The following is a 6,462-nucleotide window of genomic DNA, read 5'->3' as shown; positions in this document are numbered from 1 at the left end:
ATATCCTTTATAATGCCACATAATGCTTAGGAAATTGTTTACCTTTCGAACTAAGCATAAAGATGGGAAAAAAAAAACAAAACTCTACCACTGAGCCATTTTAATTTGTTTATGCAAATGCCGAGTTGTTTACTTTTTGACACATGCGACAAACCACAACCAAACCGCGTCCTGGCACAGTCATAATTCAACAGGATATCCTCGGGTTCCCATTTGCCTATGCAAATTAGGGGCAGTGACAATGTTAATCCTTTCTAGCTGTTGCAATTATGAAACTAAGTAAACAAACGGCAAACGGCGTGCAAATGTGTCAGACGTTAGCCACAAAAGTTTTCAACGATTTCAAACAAAGTGAAGGGTGAACCTAATTGCCTTTTTAGGCTGGGTAAGGACCAAAAAGAAAAAAATATCACAGAAATTTGCATTCAAAATAATTCATTTTCTATTTGTTCAAGTCAATTTTGTAGCATTAAAAACAAAAATTAATGACATTTTTTAATGCAGAAGACTTATGAAGATAAGTTTGTGGCAAAAATGCATAAACTTAAGTTCTCTTATAAATGAAAATATAAAAAAATAAAGAACTACACATGAATTTTGATTTTATTAGGCATTGATAGGTTTATTGGATCAAACATTGTTCTTCTATGAAATTCAGAAGTGAAATCTAGAAAACAGAAATGGATCTTTAATGATATGGAACTATCTTTCTATAATGGACTGGAACTGGATACTACATTTAATCCACTTTTTTTTGGTGTAACGCCTTATTATATGATCTACAAGGAGTTATAATGACTTGCCCATGATTAAAGGATACTCATTAAGACTGAATATAATTTCGGAAAAGTATTTTTGGGGACAATAAAGTCTATGAATTTAATGCAAATTTTCTAGTGATTAAATTGCAAAGTTATGTGGCTTTGATTCAGAAATATAAAGTTTGTATAAATTCTACTAAAGAGAGACTAAATCCGTTTATCCTATTGGCCAAGAAGGATATAAAGAATATAAGGCCCTTTGTATTTATTTAATGACACAAGTGACTAATTCGAGTTAAAACTTTCAAGGATTTTGGAACAATACCAAAAGTGGTATCTCCTAGAGAAGAGTCCTAGTGTGCGAACAGAGATGCTGGTAATAGGTTACAGAGATTAAGCAAGAAATAATACAAAAAAAATTGTTAAAAAGTAAGAAAAACCTTAATGGGGGCACAAAGAATATTGATTTCCAATTCCTAGCCAAAGTTTAAAGAAAATAATCATTACATTAAGAATAAACTAAAAACAGATCTGACAAATTCGATGGTTTAATTTTTCACCGATTCTTGTGCTTTGCCTAAAGTTGGCTAACAATTGCCCAACTCTTGGTATCGACAATTTGGCACCCACATCATATTGCAGTTAGCGGCTAGCAATTAAAAAGGGCAAACCTTTCCAGCTTTGGCTAATGTATCTTTATCTGGATATCGAATGGTCCATGTGCTGTGGTTCATCTAAGCTTAAAACATTCCGCTTCTCTCGATTTTGATGTCGTTACGCCCCAGTTTGCTATTTCACACCTTATTTATTGGTCAGTTTCCCCCCATTTAGTTTTGCGTTTCGTGCGCTTTCGGCATTTATGTCAAACATCCCGAAAATTAACAGAGCCCAGACGCACAGAGCCTCTTGAATTTGAGCCCGAGTCTTGGGCCAAATAAAAGAACCAAGAGAGATGCAAAAACAGCGATAATTTTGGGAGGCTGGCATTGCTTGGACGACGAGGACGAGGACGACCAAAACAGGCGGCAACCACGTCGCACTCGCAAGCGTTAATGTGAATTATTAATAAGACAAAAGGCAGCGGCAAAGTCGGCTGGCTTTGATGATGCTTATTCCCAAAGCTGTTTGGCCGGGGCCGAAAAGAGATGGCCACGACTCCAGTACCAAAACTAGAGGTCTAATCAAGATGGCGCACAATTGCAACGCCGTGTTGCTGGTGCTGAGATGGTGGCAGCAGCAGCAGCAACAGTTGCTGTTGCTGTTGCTTTAGCTGTTGCTGCTTTGTGCTGCCTTCTCTCTTTTCGCGAAGTAAACTAATCAGGCGGTGAGATTTAAAAATTAACGTTCATTGCTCAGAGCAAGAAGAATTTTGTGTGCCTTGATTTTTGTTTTTGTTTTTTTATTTGCCAGCAATTGCATTCGACTGAGGCGACTGAGGATGCAGTGAAAGTGGGCTCAGTTTTGCGGTCCCCGTTGATTTAGGCGCATTGCCGATAAGCAACAGCAACACATTAAAAATGCATAAATCAATGCGATAAACATGATTTGCCGCGTGTTTTATTGACTATTGTTGCTTTTGCCTGACCCCGCAAACCCACCAAAAACCCGTCAATTGTGTTGTTTTGATTTGTGGTCTTAGTATTTAACTTTTTCGTATTCGAGGCTGCTTTTTGCTTTCTCAACATTTTCAGGCCTGGCACGTTTATGCCCCATGGGATTATTGTAAATATTATGCTGTTGCATGTTCTTGGTCTTACTAACGAACGATTTTTGTATACAATCAATGCTCAAAAACTTATTTGCATCCTGGTAGTAATGCCTCACTATGCCGTGTGAGTAAAGGTAAGAGGCAACTTCAACTTGTTAGTAGAATTGTATGAGATTATGATTAGGGTTTTCAGAGTTTTGCTATATGATTAGCTCGATAGCTTAATGCAAACACAAATTCTTATGTTTTCATTACTTTATATTAATGTATTCAAAAGGACAAACGAGTGACTCGGTTCTTAAAATGTCTAACTCACTTTACTCGTTTGGAAAAGTAGAAAAGTAGTACTTAGAAAAAAGCATTTGATATTCGAAAAACGAATGGAGTTACGGCTTGAATTTGTGGGTTATTGGCTTATTACAACTTAGAGAAAGTCTTAACCTTGAACAGGATCGGAAGTGAGACTCTTTTAACCTCTACCACTGCAGAGCAATAAAGTTCTTTTGCGAATAAGTTAAACACTATTCCATTCGTTTTCATTCGTCTAACAAGAACTTTGTTTGATTCATTCACAGCTTGCTTTTCATGCTTTAACTTTCGGGTTTATAGAGTTTTTTGATTTTTGAATGTATTTATACATTTGTGTACCAAAGATCTCCGAGATCAATTTATGGCAGAGGTAAACTAAGATCACCTTTAAATTCGAATTTGGTTAATTTTTATAATCAAGATAGTAGGAATAAGTGGTAATTGAATAATGACGTACGATTCTAATACTCACCTATTCTATTAGTAAGAATACTTAAAAATTCGACTTCTTTTTCGGCATTATTGTATTTTTTGTATGCTATATATACTGCTATATATAACATAGAATATAGAACATATTCTAATTGATTGCAAAATATTGGACTAAAAATTGACATTTATAGAAATATTGGGAAAAAAGTAGTGTCAAAGTATAAGTCACACTTTAAATTTATAGCTTTATGTCTTTATCCCCAACACGAATAAGTCGAATCTAAGTATATAAAACAACGAATGAAACGTACATATATCAGACTGAATTTGTATATCCTTGAGACAATTGCATGCGACTATTTCTAAGCGATGTTGACTATAAAAAGTACCAAGACGAATGAGTAGCCCTAAAACCGCTTACGATTACTGAAATAACAACCTCTATGACCATAACAGTAATTGGCCAAATGTTTTTTAAAAAATATTCTGACCAACAGTCATCGATCAGCATATATTTTGAAATATTTCATATTTTATCGACTAGTGTGTGTGTGTGTGTGTGTGTGTGTAGGTCTATAGCCCTCACGTCATCTGTTCGAAAGTAAATGAAAAAAAACACTTGATGGTCAAGTGTCTATATGAAAAGCACTCGAAATGTTTTCCCGACTGGCGCGCAAATAAATTGAAAACTCGTTAAAAATCCATAATGCTTCAAATGTGAAAAAAGCAGGCCACAAGCTGCGCACTCGGCACTCCGTCTAGCTGCCTGCCTGTTCATATCAGCGCCTAACTTTTCAATTTTCCGGCTACCAGCAAACCACAGCTAAAAAAGAAAAAAACAACAGAAAAGAAAATGAAAAGGAAAACCACTTTATCGTCACTGCTTGGTCATAAATCTGGCAAGTGGCTTTTTGCTTTTGTGCACTTGCTTAATTAATAATTTTATGGCATTTTAATGGCCGGCCTAGCCAACAACGGCGAATTAATCAATAGCGTGATCCATTGCAAAGTCTTGGCCATTCCATTGATCAGACCGCCCCCTGTCACCCCCCCTTTTGGCCATTGGCCGACCTCCAAGCCCAATGAGTTGGCCATTCTAGACGCGTTTATCAGCGATAAATCTCTTTGTGATTTTTTTTTTCTTTTTTCCTTTTTGCGCCGGCGCAAGTGAATTGAATTGAATTAAATTTTAATTAATTTTATCTGCACTTTCTGCCAAACACGCAGCAGGAGCTTGCGCCCCCAACCTATACCTAACCCCACCCCTTATCCCTAGCCCCACCCATGCCCACTTTCTTGCACTTGTCCGAAACAAAATTGCTTCCCGTTCGTGGAGAATTGAAAATCGAAAATTGAAAATTGGTTCATTCGCTTTGATCTGTTGCTTTTCATGTGCGACGATTCCCCCCGTTGAATGGAATTTCTTTAAGCAAATCGACGCCATGGCCTTAAGCATTTTGGCAGTAAATTTCAAAAGAAATTGTTGAAATTCATTATATCCGCGTCTCTGTGATTTCATTCATTGTTGTTGTTCTTCTTGTTCATCTCGATTTGCGTTCGATTTTTAATGATTTCTGATTTTACGGCTAGTGAAAGAAGACTACGCCATTGAGGCCATTGGCCAATTACGTTGAGTCACTTTAAGTGCGTCAATCAAGGCAGAAAGAGAGTTCACATTTGATTACTATTTGATTTTTATTAGTTTATTACCGTTTTTATGGCAAAGAATTTATTTGTTAGGTTAAATTATGTAGTAAAATTTCAATTAAGGCAAAATATATAAGAACATTACAAAGAATATGTAGAAATTTTCGATTTGTAATTTTTCTGAAAATTTTAAATTTTTACGAAATTTAATAAACAGTTGCATAAATTAAATTTATTCCATAGACATTCACTCACAACTTTAGGTATTCAGAATTTCAATAGCTCTACCAAAAGCTTGAACGCAAAAACTGGTTGAGAATTACAAAAAAATGAAACGAAAAAAAGCTGTGCAAAGATATTGAAAGATTAGTAATTAATTTACTTTCATAACTTCTTCTCTTAAAAATAAAACCAAATTGATCAGTTAAATTTGAATTAATTAAATATTTATCTTTTTTTTTTTAGTTTGAGGGGGGGCTAAACCTTCCATTATTTAGACTTTAAAATTTAGACTCCGCTCAATTTGTTTAATATCAAATTAAAATATTTTTATAAATATTAAATATTTTTACTACAGACGAAAGCAATTCGATTTTAAGACAAAAAGGCAAAATTTTCTATTTACCTTATTGAATTATTCATTCATTTGGATTTATTTTATCTAGTTTATTTTAATCACCCCATTATCTGTTCTTACCATATATTTAATTTTTACTTTTGAATACAAAAATAGGACTCTATTAAACAGATAACAATATTGTAACAAAATACTTTTAAAATATACTAAAACGATATTAAAATACCCTTTACAAAAGCATATAAAACTACTAATTTCTTATGAAAAAATTGTTTTTAAGTTATGATATTCAGCTAAATCACATTTCATGAAATAAATTCCTAATGATCTCTGCAGAAACAATTTTTATTGAGATGAGATACTTATATAACTAAACTAAAAAATAAATAATTTCTCTATTTCGCAACTAAAACATTTAAAAGAGTCTTCTCGAAAAGAAAGAAAGAAAATCAATTTGTTATGCCCTTTTCTTGTGAATAACAATTTCAAAAACCAATATGAAAAGAAATGGAATACAAAAGTTTAAATGCCATGTCCGACGACCACCCCAGGTAAATTGCTTTCTAACCAATTCAAATGTCATTTAAATGTCAATGTGTGTTCAATTAGATATGTTAACAATGGCAATACATTTTGGCCAGATATACTCCCAACTGATTATAAGCCATGTGGGGGTAAGCATCGGCAATAGTTTCATTTGGCAGCGTTGAATGTTGAAACAAATTTGCGCTTAAATTGTCAATATGATACAGACCTTGACAGCACACCCAAGCCTGAGTCTCTCCCCCCTCCTACATACCGCCCTCTAACCCTCTTTCTCTCCATTCCCCCGCATGTTGACCAAATGAACATGAAAAACGCCGCTAATTGTCAAAAATTGTTGGACATTTTACATGTGCGTGTACGGAGATATATCTGAGAGAGTGTCAGGCCTCGATTCCATAATGTGTGCTGATGTGTTTGTTCAATGGTAAAAGAGGAGGGCTTTGGCTGGGAGGATTGCGGGTGGAGGTTTGGTGGGGATAGCC

Source organism: Drosophila willistoni, assembly GCF_018902025.1.
Source record: "Drosophila willistoni isolate 14030-0811.24 chromosome 2R unlocalized genomic scaffold, UCI_dwil_1.1 Seg167, whole genome shotgun sequence".
Taxonomy (NCBI): domain Eukaryota; kingdom Metazoa; phylum Arthropoda; class Insecta; order Diptera; family Drosophilidae; genus Drosophila; species Drosophila willistoni.
The sequence above is the reverse complement of the archived record's forward strand: the minus strand, read 5'-3'. Positions refer to the sequence as shown.